Source organism: Branchiostoma floridae, chromosome 19, assembly GCF_000003815.2.
Source record: "Branchiostoma floridae strain S238N-H82 chromosome 19, Bfl_VNyyK, whole genome shotgun sequence".
Lineage (NCBI taxonomy): Eukaryota > Metazoa > Chordata > Leptocardii > Amphioxiformes > Branchiostomatidae > Branchiostoma > Branchiostoma floridae.
This window is the reverse complement of record NC_049997.1, coordinates 4,149,407-4,161,548: the sequence shown is the minus strand read 5'-3', so window position 1 is coordinate 4,161,548 and position 12,142 is coordinate 4,149,407. Positions and strand designations below refer to the sequence as shown.

Sequence of the window (12,142 nt, the reverse complement as noted above, 5' to 3'; positions counted from 1 at the left end):
CCCCAGTTGCAACATGTACGTAGTATAGCAACAAATTAATTTGATTTACAACAGGAAACTTGGTAAGAGTGTCCAGAATCAAACCTTAAAATTCCAAATTAAAACATGTAAATTTTGTTACTTACATGTAAGTCAGACCTAAACAATTTCGTAAACCACGTTGATTAGCATCTTTTCGCGCCCTTAGCTTTTAGAAGTCGATCTTTTGCCCATTTATTCGCATATTTACCCAGGCCTCCTAGGCAACCATTCTCCCCAGGTTAAAAAGGAACAATGCGGACGGGTTGACAAGCCAAGACCTAAGCTGTAAGGCCCACAGTGTGGGGGGATGGAGGGTCTTTGTTGTCGATCAGAGGTGCCCGACTGTTTGCACACACGGTGAAAGGGATTCGGTGACAGGTGAACAAAATAAGGCTAGAGGACGCAGCGTGTAGCGCTATTATCTGGCTGCACTAACTCTCACTTAATCATAGAGCATGGGACATGCTATACAACATATCACGGTTATAGGTAATGCGATTTGAATACTAGAAATTGTGCTTTTAACACAAGTTGTATGCAACTTAGCGAGGATAAAGAAGTTTAACTCTAGTCTAAATTCATCAAACATTGCAGTAGGTAGCTATAGGGTAAGAAAAGGCATTCACTGTATTTCACATTTGCACAAGTTCGCTTTTGAAAAAAGACAATATGTAATGAACACAAAATTACTCCACCGCAAATATTTTAATAATCAAGTTGCATATACAAAATACATTTTATAAACTTTGAGGCTGAAAGTACACTGTGGATTTTAAATATAGGCTGGTATACTTCAATAAGAAATATATATAGCACATGATATGATATATATTCATATTTAAGAGAACCTACAGTATATAATCTTCAGACATAACCTCAAATATTCAACAGATTGCCCCCCCCCCCTGCAAAATGTTTATATGCATGTGCAATAGCCCAAAAAATATTCTAAACTGTTCAAAATTCAAACCCTATGGAGTGTTGTTGCTACCACAAACTCCCAAAATATCTACCTGGCTTCCTTCTCACCGTCTTAGGAATGTGAACTCCTTACCTTGACCTCTGTACTAAGATTTACAAAACTGTTACTGAACTTTGAGATCACTGAAGCAAACCTGCGAGATGCCCTGACCCAAAACAACTCTCCAAAACCTCCCAATCTTTACAGTGCTATCTGGGAATGTCTTGGGTTGCCTACTTGACTTGCAAATTCTGGTCTAGGTTGGCTTGTTTAAATACAATTGAAGGTGACAGTGCATAAAAGATACAGATTCAATAGTACCACAAAAATTATAATTGAGGGTCAGCATGGGGGATCCTGGCAGGGCTTTAAGGGAAATTTTAATATAATAGATGGGCAGGCAAACTTTAATGGTAAATTTGGAATGTTTCGCAAGTGACGTTATTTTGATGCACTTTTATGTGTTGATTTATGTCATACCTGGGCCTGGATAACGACTTTAATACGGGTAAACTGGACCAGGTGATAAAAAGCTGTATCACACAGGCTTCGAAGTTTTATCACACAGGCTTCCATCAAATAATTTGAATGTACTCTGCACACACCGAGTGCGGAGTAGTCGAAATTCAGACGTTAGAATTTCTGTTGTAACATTTTTTTGTTTGAAGGCATCAAATTTTCTCAATTTCTGTTGTATTTTGCATTGAAACATGCATTATTACAGGATCCTATAACATTGTATTAGAGTGGACTGACTACAATCAAACTAAGAATTATCGAAGCTCCCTGCAAACGGAATGAACAGAGTAAAAAATAAATCAAAAACTCTTATCAGGACTTTTCGAGATTTTTTTCGGTCTTGTTTTGTAGAAGCAAACATACACAGTTACACCTCGCTTTAATTAGGGATGCAGACCCTCATAATTATACCTGTCTGCCTTTCAAACTGCTTAGTAGATTACCCAAGCTTGCTGGCCATTGAAACTACTCAGGGTGAAAATTACCAACAATCAGTTACTGAGATAATGAAAAAAGAGCACACATCCGCTCTGACTTTTGAGGAATCCAGAAATTATAGCTCCCATTCAGTCTAATTTTAGATACACATCAGGGTTCTAGCTAGTGTATCAGGGCTTGAAATACCACCTGTACATGCAGGTTAGTACAGTTAAATTGGAGCTGTGCAGGTATTTCTGGTGACTACCTACATGTGTACACCTAACCTGCACTGGTCCATGCACGGCCGGTTTCATACATAAATGTCATATGATGTAGGTGTATGTAGGATTGTTATTCTATACTATAATAGTTAAGTATAGAATCTGATATAGATATAGCAATTGTTCCTAAATTGAGAAGGTGAGAAGGTGCACGTAAAACCTGTCTGGTGCAAGTAGTTTTCAATGTTACCTGCTGCAGGAAAAAGTATTTCGAGCCCTGTGCATGTACATGTAAGTGTATTGAATAGGGCCATCATGCTAGTATTATTCACAAACAAGTACCCTAAGCCACTTTTTAACTGTATGATCATGCCTTTTGGCATTTTGCTAGCATTCATCATCATCATCATGTCAGCTGCAGCACAGGCGACTGTAAGTTTCTTTCAGCATTCACATGTGTAATAAATTTTAAGTGTGAAAAATGTTCAACTTGAAAATATTTTCCGACTTACATTTGTGCTCAAATTCAAAAGAATAGATACTAATATTTAGTAGTAATAAGTAATTCCCAATGGGTAATTAGTACGCCAACTTTTTACCTGAAATTGTAAAATCTACTAGTTAATACCCTCCGTCCAAACCATTCCCCCTACCTGTACATTGTATGTCAAAGTAGAGAGGTACACACCTCCACATTACTAGTACGCACTATGCTACGATAAAATCCTGGCTAGAACCCTGCATATACAGGGAAAGCAATGGGGAAAATTTGTGAATTCTACATACCCGAGAAGACCCCTGTGTTACTGTTAGTCTGTTTCTTCAAGATAGAATAGAATCAAGTAATGACGTCACTAAGTCCGAAAATCCATACACAAACACACAAAGAGTGGAGTTGTCGCGGTTGTTCCCAGAATTCATTGTCTCGTCCGAAGGTTTGGGAAAGGAGCTTGACGCGGTTTATCGGATTTCCTTGAGGAATCTTGAAAAACTCGTCCAACCCGACTCGTGAGCGATCACCCGTAACGATGCACGCTATAGGGATGATTGAAAAGGGGGGACGGGTAATTTGGGGGATGATCAGGACAAAACAGAGGAGATAACAGGAGATAAGATGAAAAGCGATTAAAGACTGACATAGACGGGTGGTCTGTACAAATGAATTTGTCTAGCCAATTTGAAAGTTTGTTTTGCTTAATTGAATTGAATTTCTTAATTTCAGGTATACAACCTATAGAAGAAGGCATACAAATATAAGAACAAAACTATACAGTCACAGAACAAATCTCTCTTCGGGCATGGTCAGATAGGCCAAAATTTGCAAACGAATTGTGCCTTATACTTATACTTGTAGAAGTGACACTAGGGAGGTAGCCAGGACTATCGTTGTAGAAGTGAAACTTGTAGGATAGTTGTGTAAGTGCCACAAATATGGAAGCCATGAATGTAGTTGCCAGCTTGGCAAGTGTACCACAATACCGTGGTAGTTACTTGTAATACTAATACAGGAATGAATGCCTTGTTAGTGATGATGCCACATTTTTGTCACTTCCAATCTTGTTACGACGTTTATGGTGTCTATTTTTACCCATCTTATTTTTTCCCGCTATCTCATTATTTTTGTACTCTGCAAACAATATCATCCATAAAATTTACTTGCTGTGGCCTTAGATGAAAACAATTAATTTCTAATAAGTACAGCTCATTAGAAGATATCATTATGTGGGAACGCGAGCTTTTAGCTTTCACTTTTAGCTTTCAACTGTTTCAACATCCCTGGCAAAAACTCAAGGCGTTAAAACAACCCAGAACGTAGACAGCAGACAGCTTGATTTGCTGTACCTCTTCAAACTGAGTGTGAGATTTACGAGTTCGGAGGGATTTGATGTTTGCCTGGGAACTTCATCCCTGTGTGTCACCACAAAAGTGACTTGAACGTACAGACACAAACTAAATAGTCGGATAAAACTAAGGCACGCATGGAGAGTTTGAACTTTGAGGGGGGGGGGGGGCACTGAGGCAGACACATGCACGGTCTGCATTTCTGACTCTGAGTTCAATTCAGTCAAATAATTTTTGGACAAGAGATATTTCGACTCAATAACAGAATGATACAGTCATCAAAAATTTGCTTATGAAATTTCCAAGCGCTTTGTACGCTTGAAGTGCAAATTAAGGGCATCAACATCGCACGTTCAGTATCTGCCAGTGTTTCTATAATTTGACCATAAAGAAAAGTGTCAAAAAATGCCCTTTATCAAAATGTGCAGAACACTGCAGGTTCGTAATGGGATTTATTCGTCCGGAATGAGGGACCCAAATATAACAATTTACAACTGTGCTTCACTCTGTGAAATGCATTTTTTAATTCCTCTTTCCCTATTTTCAAATAAAGCACCTGCAAGAAAATGTTGTCAAATTATGAATTAAAAGTGAAAATTTTTGATTTTTGAAATTACTCCTGAGGAGTAATAATATAGTTAAAATAAAACCAACCTCTCCTTGGATCTCCAGTAAGTAATTATCTTTGACTCAAGAGGCAGGTGTCAAAATGTTTACTTTCGTTGTCAGTCCTCTCTGCTGGTTTGGGAAACAAATAAACATCTGGTTGGCAGGAAAAGTAAATACTCCCATTACTACATCAGGAAGTGGGATAAACAACAACTTAGTTCCAGTAGGCTTCAATGGAAGTAAAGTTGTCAGTAAATTCATCTACATGTAATGTCAAGGTAGGAGATTTTTGTGGAACCGTATAATTGTTCAATATTTCGTATATTTAAGCCCGGGGAATCTAATAGTTGAAAATATTAATTTATTTCTTGCATTATTCCTTCATGGATATAATTTATAAATACTAGTTTTTTAAAATATGTGTCGTGTTTTTAACATGGTAAAACGTAACATAAGTGTGACTCTTTGCATCCACCATTGAATTTGAAAATATAAATTATCTCGTTTAAACGATAACATGCTACAACTTAGTACAAGACACATTATTCATAACACACATCTGACACAACTTTTGAAGCTACTAGTATATCATAAGGCTATATGTAACACTATCAATTACAAATAAACTTGGTTTCAGTAGCACACAGCATGATTTAAATTCAATACTGGTGGACATAACAAGAAGAAACAGTGGTCCCTGATAGTTTATTATCTTATATACAGCACATGTCTCTATACACAGTAGGGGAGGGGGGCGAAACTTGGATATAAAATCAGTAACAGACTTGTGCCAATCACAACATGTATATACTGTAAATATATTAATATTTGCTGCAGCTATATGTTACAGACAGTAAACACGTTTCACCACAAATATTTGCTAGTAATATCTTACTCATTCATATACAACTGTATTTGTTTGACTGCAAACTCAAAACTCTGAAAAAAACTGTTCCCTTCTTCCCACAAGATTCAGCCCTGACGCAAAAGTAAATGAAATTACAGTACAGAATAGACCCATGTGGCCGCAATGTAGGTCAATATATGATATCTTGTTCCATATCAGTTTTAAATCTACACCTGTCTTCCAAAGATATACACAAGGGAGCTTTTAATATTCCCTATGGCATGCATGCTCCTATGTAGGGTTAAAAATGCGGGGAATGTTTTAATGACCTTGTTCATAAGGACTTGACAGGGTACAGCTTGACCGTATTAGTGGCCTGAGGGTCAGTCTACAATATGGGCAACAGTCTCAATTCCTAAGTAATGACCACAGAAAGAAGGAATTTTTGCCACAGGGGAGGGAAGTTTCATAGGAACTCCCTACTTCTTGCACCTGTTCTTGAAAAGGATAAGAACAAAAGCCTCTTATCGGTTTAAAATGTAACATCTGGCTGTCAAACACTTTGAAATCTAGAAAAAGCAAACATAAGAATTGATGAAGAACTTTACATACAGTGATACACTAGGTCATGTACTAGTATACTGCATTAATTTTTTGTAATAATAAATTCAACCTTTTCTAGTAGTCAAATATTCTTCTCAGTACTTTAAATAATTAAAATGTTACTAAACTCAACCTATGTAAAATAACAGTTACAGGGGGCATGAGTTTAGGTTTACAGTAACTTATTATAGCTTCCAGAATTATACTCTTTTTGGTTGATATTGTCTAATCTATAGCAAGTTATGGATTTCAGAAGTTCTTTAAGCTTAGGAAACATATAAATTATCAAGGAATGGCAAAATAACGTAACCATCTATTATTATCATGATAGCGAGCCAAAAGTTTTTATTGAATGTACATTGTAGAATGATTTATTAACTATTGTCGTATGTTTTGCGCTAACGATAAAATGACGACTTATAATTCTTTCTCTCTGACAATCCAATTAAAACAGTTGCACCAATCTAACGGTCGCTCAGAAAGAAACTACCATTCAATTCTACAACCCCTTGTCTTGGTCTATTGGTTTAGGTGAACAAGTAACAGCAACCAAAATATCTACGCTTGTCCACACTTGAGTAGTTCAATTTTCAACACAGAGTTAACCACCAACAAAGGTCTCCTATTACCGGACAAGACTTTAAACTGTGCCGTCACACCTTTGTGGTGTTCCATCCTAGCTTCGCTTTCGTACTGTTTCTTTCCTATTAATTTATGATTAAGTCTAAGGGAAACGACACTTTTTCTCCAAGTCCCACTTCTATGCTAAAGCCACTCGAGGCATAGCGGACATTCAACTTTATTTGTTCACCCTTCAGTCCTTTGTCCAGCTGTATCAAAGACAAATGACCAGAGGGCCCGGCAGCTTTGTTGTGTGTTTACAAAGTGACCTCTGACATCTTTACATCAAAGCGGTGTAAAAAAGCTCCCCAGGGAAAAAGGGATTTAATTCTACGAGAAACCCGTACACGCAATTTGCGAACAATCCAGAGTGTGATTTTAACAACATTAATGTCCTTCGCTAAAGATAAATGTTCCAAGACAAAAATTATTCCTTAAAAAAAGTTACTTGACGATTCACTGGAAAATTAATTAAAGTTATAAACTGTCTTTCTTGCAGCATAACTTAACTGTAACGTTAACGTTACAAGCAAGCAAAAATAATAATCCTTGTAGAAAGGGCACAATACGCTTTTTCTTGAATTGTTCAGAATATTTGCATGTGAGAAACTTTGTGTGCATGCATGCGTGCGTGTGTTATGTGTGTGTGTGTTGTGTGTGTGTGTCAGTGAGCGCGTCCATGTGTGTGCGTGTGAATTTGAACTAATGTGGGGTGAAGTCTGCCATCCCTTAATAAGTTAAGGCCTTACTGCATTCTTTTGTATCCACAAAGCCTACGTATTACAAACATATCCTCTTCGGTGTTGTTGCGTGATACCCCCACACACGCACACATACCTACTCAAAATATATGCATAACAACACGCAATAAGACTGTCCATACTCCAAATATAAACTCCAATTCCTCGTTGCCAAGTTCCCAAAAGCATTTGTTTACATTCCCCTCTAAATCACGAGTTCTTTACATACTTGTGTTCCGATAAAAACATTTCAAGCAGCCAACAACACTTCTAAAAGTGCCACCGCCCCCCTCCCCACTTTCAACATCTTCACGTATATACCGACACAAAAATGTGGTTAACAGAAAAACTGAGACTTACCAAAAGATGATGTCGATGTGGATATGGCGACATGAACGTTGCGTGACGTCGACGTTGATTTGAAAGTTGGTGGACGTTGCTTAAGTCCGCAAGACCGTCTTAAGTACGGGGTACTACCGCTTCGCAACATACACACACACACACCGAAGGCAACTTAACTCGCGCATGCGCTCTGGGTAGGAAAACTGGAAATCAAATCTCAAGTAGATGTTAGGAACATTAGGCCACAGCATGTAAATTTTATGGATGACATCGCCGCGCTCATTAAAATATGTAGTTTGTGGCAGGTGGAACATTATCAGATAATTATTATGCAGATAAATCCTTGATTTGCATAATTAATGCAAAAGTGTTCTGTACCCTTTCCAGTTTATCTTTGTCTTTCTTTGTATACGGATCCCATACTTTTGCAGCATATTCAAGGCTAGGTCTTACCAGTGACGTGTATGCAAGTGATTTTACCCTGGTTGGGCATGCCCACAGGTTGCGTTTGATTACTCCCAATGTCTGTTTAGCCTTGGTTGTTATTTTGTCAACATGGATACCCAACTTCAGCGCTGATGCTATCAAAACAAATAACGACGATATTTCACTATATTGACTAAACTACTAGCTTTTGACAAGTTTTTAATTTACAGCAAAGTTTACCTTCCGTATATTCCATACGTTAAGCATTCAATTGTGCATGAAATATTCGTGGTGGGCATGACATGGCGTGGTGGGCAAAGTAGATAAAAGTTTGGCATGCGAGAAAAGATCAGAAAAGACCTTGGCTCTCAAAGCACTTTTATTCAAGTGTTTTGCTGCCATTCTCGGACAATGTGGCCACTCTTGTACAAGAATGAAGCGAAACACAAGAAATAAAAAGGCTAAGTGATGTACGTGAGAGCAAAAAGACTTTTATTCACTGCTTACAGTGTAAATGAATGGACACAACTAATATTCATTTTATTTTCAGATACTCCAACAATTGTTCGAGGTCGACTACACTTATCTTATTTTCAGTGATGATATCAGAACACCACAACAGCCACCGTCTATCTACACTGCGTTTACATAAAGTATGTAAATCGGATACAATTAGTTCGTTTCTTCCTTTTTGCCTAAAAGACAAATTCGACCAAGACAATTTAGGTACACGTAATCAAGATTACTACTTTATTTACAAGATCATAAAACAGTAGTAAAGCGTTCTACAAAGGTCACGAACAAGAAACACAAGCAGACCAAGTCAAGCATAATAGCTAGCGATACTTGACAGAACCTACAGCTGAATAATGAATTACATATCAGCTATGAAAACAAAAGTCTCACATGCACTCATAACTGCATGGAAATGCAACACATCGCTAAGAGTACAGAACTGTCAATGACTTAGAACTATATATAAAGACCACATTTGAAAACAAAAGACCTTTACTCTGTAAGCTCGTGTGTATTCACATATTTTGCCTCCATTCTAGGACAACAGTGGCGAACAGTTCAGAATTAGCAAATGTCTATATCGCCAGTGCATTGGTGGGGATAACCTGAAGCCTTCCGTACTTGTAGTCCCGTGGAAAGTTTTTTTGCTGCTTTTTTCTTTAAGGCTGAGACATTTGTTCCCAATGTTAGTGTATTAATATGTTATTGACTTATTGTGCTGGGTGGTGGTCGTAGACGTTAAGGCGCCATTGTTAGATGTAGTGTGAGTACTATTGTTAATGTGTGCGTGCATGTGCGTGTGTGCGTTAGTACGCGATATTAAGTGTCCGAACGTCAGCCTAAGCCTTTAGCAGCGAACTTTCGACAGGGCTTCAAATACAAAAGACCCAAAACTACCTCAACACCAAAATACACCGGCAATGTCAACATTTGCTAAATTCCAAACCGTTGACCACTGTTGTACAAGAACGGAAGCAAAATACGTGAAATAAAAACGGCTCAAATAGAGAGCAAAAGTCTTGTCAGTGCCAAGGAATAAACGCAAAATTTAATGCTCTAGCCATCTCGTTCTGTACTGTACTAGAATAGATTAATAGTTTGGAGAAAAAAATGTATGTAACAAAAGGCTATTAAAAGACGGTCTGCGTGGGTTTGGTTGTTCCTATAACGCTTTACGCTAAATTCACAAAATAGCACCCTTCGTATTGCGCTAGCATCAAGTTAGGCAAACTTTGACATACTAGTATCAGCCTCACTACAAATCACGTGATTAAGACTGCCTTTTCTAAAAATTACAAAATAGATACAGTCTGCCTATATGCTACATGGAAATCAAAAGGGGCATGTAGCAAGATTTCCTCATGCGCTCTACCCAGGTGGCATCTACTGGTTCCTCTAGCAGGCCGCACACACGGACACCGACTGTTCTGGACATGGACAATGCGTTCTTCCTGGTCCGGCCGCCATGAACAGTTGTAAGGGACCGTACGATATTTATTGGGGGGGGGAGGGCTGGTGCATTGGAAGTCTGATCAAAAAATTTTTTGATGGCCCTCCCCCCCGTCTCAAAAAAATTTAACGTGACCCTCCCCCTCCACCTCAAAAAAATCAACATGGCCCTCCCCCCCGACAGGCAAAATCAAACGGGTAGAAAAACAACCGATAAAATAATCTTAATCGACGTCAGGGCACAAGGGCGCCAGTGTTCTTGCCAGGATTTTTTCACAGCGTCGGGGCAGGGGTCCGGGGGCATGCTCCCCCGGGAAAATTTGGATTTTCAGACCCTCTAAAACAGAATTTCCTGCAATTTGAAAGGAAAATTATGCCCTCGAGATTGGATGCCGGTTGCCTTTTTTACTCTCGTTTTTCAGTAATCGACGTCTGCCCTCTCCCCCAAAATACGTTATAACTTACTATAAGCTCGGGGAATCAGCAGTCCGTGATCTGGCCCGGGTATTATTTGTCCAGTCATGTCTATATGAAAATTTTGGGTTTTTGATGCTTCCAAACAGGGCTCTAGCCAGTGAGTTCGTCAGCCCATGGAAAAATCCTGCCAATTTTTTTCCGGCATTGAATAAAAAATGCCTACCTCGTGCGATCGATGTTGCGCCCTCCCGCATCAAATTAGTTTTTCCAGAGGATAGAATGACGGCGCCATCACACCTTGTGTTTTTTCTACTTTCTTTTTTCTATTTTGCCCGATGATTTTACTCAAATTTATCATCTATCGAATCGGTCGGGTTTTACAAGGCCGCGCCGTCATTTTCCACGAGCGTGCGTTTGTTTTGTGCGACCTCAGGTAACCCCGTTTTCGGCGTGAAATCTTTGGCTCACCGCTGGATTTATTTTGACATAGAGTAGAGTAGACCAAGAACGTTATACATTATACGAAGGAGGGTGATCTGCTGCGTCTTTGGCAGTGATCAGTGCCGGTTTAGCCTTGAGGGAGTAGCCAAAAGACGTCCCAACGTGCGTGCGATCGACAGTCCGTCTGGGGAGGGGGGCGTGCCGCGCCATGTGCTGTCGATCGACGCTTGACAACAATATTGCGGCCACTTTTCTGCCGCAAATTTTGTCCTTTTGAAACAAAAGAAATGTTGTAAATAAAAAATAAAGTGTATAGTTTTGGATTCTTCACATATTTACTGCGCACCGCTTTTGTAACTTAAATATTTGGGGAAACTCAGCCGAGCCGAGTGCGCCTTTCAAGAAAAAAATAAGTCCGTAGACGGAATGATGTATGCCTGGCGGGAACGTCCAGGGCAGCGCCACTTTGGGGGACCTAGGGGGTCGAAGCCCCCCGGAAGCTCTTGCATTTTAGGCTATTAAGAAGGCTTATTTTATCAGTTTTAGGGCCATGTCAAGATATCAAAACAAAAAAATAGTATAAACAATTCTTTCAAAAAAATTAACATGGCCCTCCCCCCTATCGCAAAAAAAATTAACATGGCCCTCCCCCCACCTCAAAAAAAATTAACGTGGCCCTCCCCCCCTAATGCACCAGCCCTCCCCCCCTGATAAATATCGTACAGTCCCTAAGATCCAGTGTCGACAGTTGGTGTTAACGCCGGGCAGGTCCGCACGCACGCATCACAAAGGCAAGACAAAGGCTTCAAGTTAACGGTTGTTGAATGTTAAGTGGAAATGTGACTTACAGTTGCAACCGGGCATGCACAGTTTCGCTTACGGACAATAAAGTCAAATCATAGGGTACAGGAACGAGGTAGTCAGGCTACTAAAGTCGTTTTGCTTTAAGCTTTGTTCTAATCATATAGCAAAGTGTCAAAGAATTAGCGATAAGTAACTGCGTAGGATCGACTCACCCAATCCAGTCATCAGTCGAGTCTTTCTGCTGAGTCTTGACGGTGCCTCAGGTACTGCGTATGCACGTGTAACACGGGCTGGTCCGGGTACGCACGCGTCACATTTCTCACCCACCACTGCAAGAGGCAAA

At 39.4% G+C, this 12,142-nt stretch overlaps 1 protein-coding gene across 6 annotated transcripts in view; it reads right to left on the bottom strand.

The window, feature by feature from the left end:
* The window catches only part of LOC118406587 (protein inscuteable homolog), a 30,585-nt gene that overhangs the window by 17,743 nt on the left and 700 nt on the right, over nt 1-12,142 (bottom strand). For 4 of the 6 annotated variants that reach the window (XM_035806719.1, XM_035806715.1, XM_035806716.1 and 1 more), the window contains exon 2: nt 12,012-12,128. The gene's annotated coding sequence lies outside the window, so the exon portion shown is untranslated. Of the gene's footprint in view, nt 1-2,928; nt 3,095-7,764; nt 7,952-12,011; nt 12,129-12,142 lie in introns of those variants that run through there. The other 2 variants (XM_035806717.1, XM_035806718.1) reach the window with 2 other exon arrangements.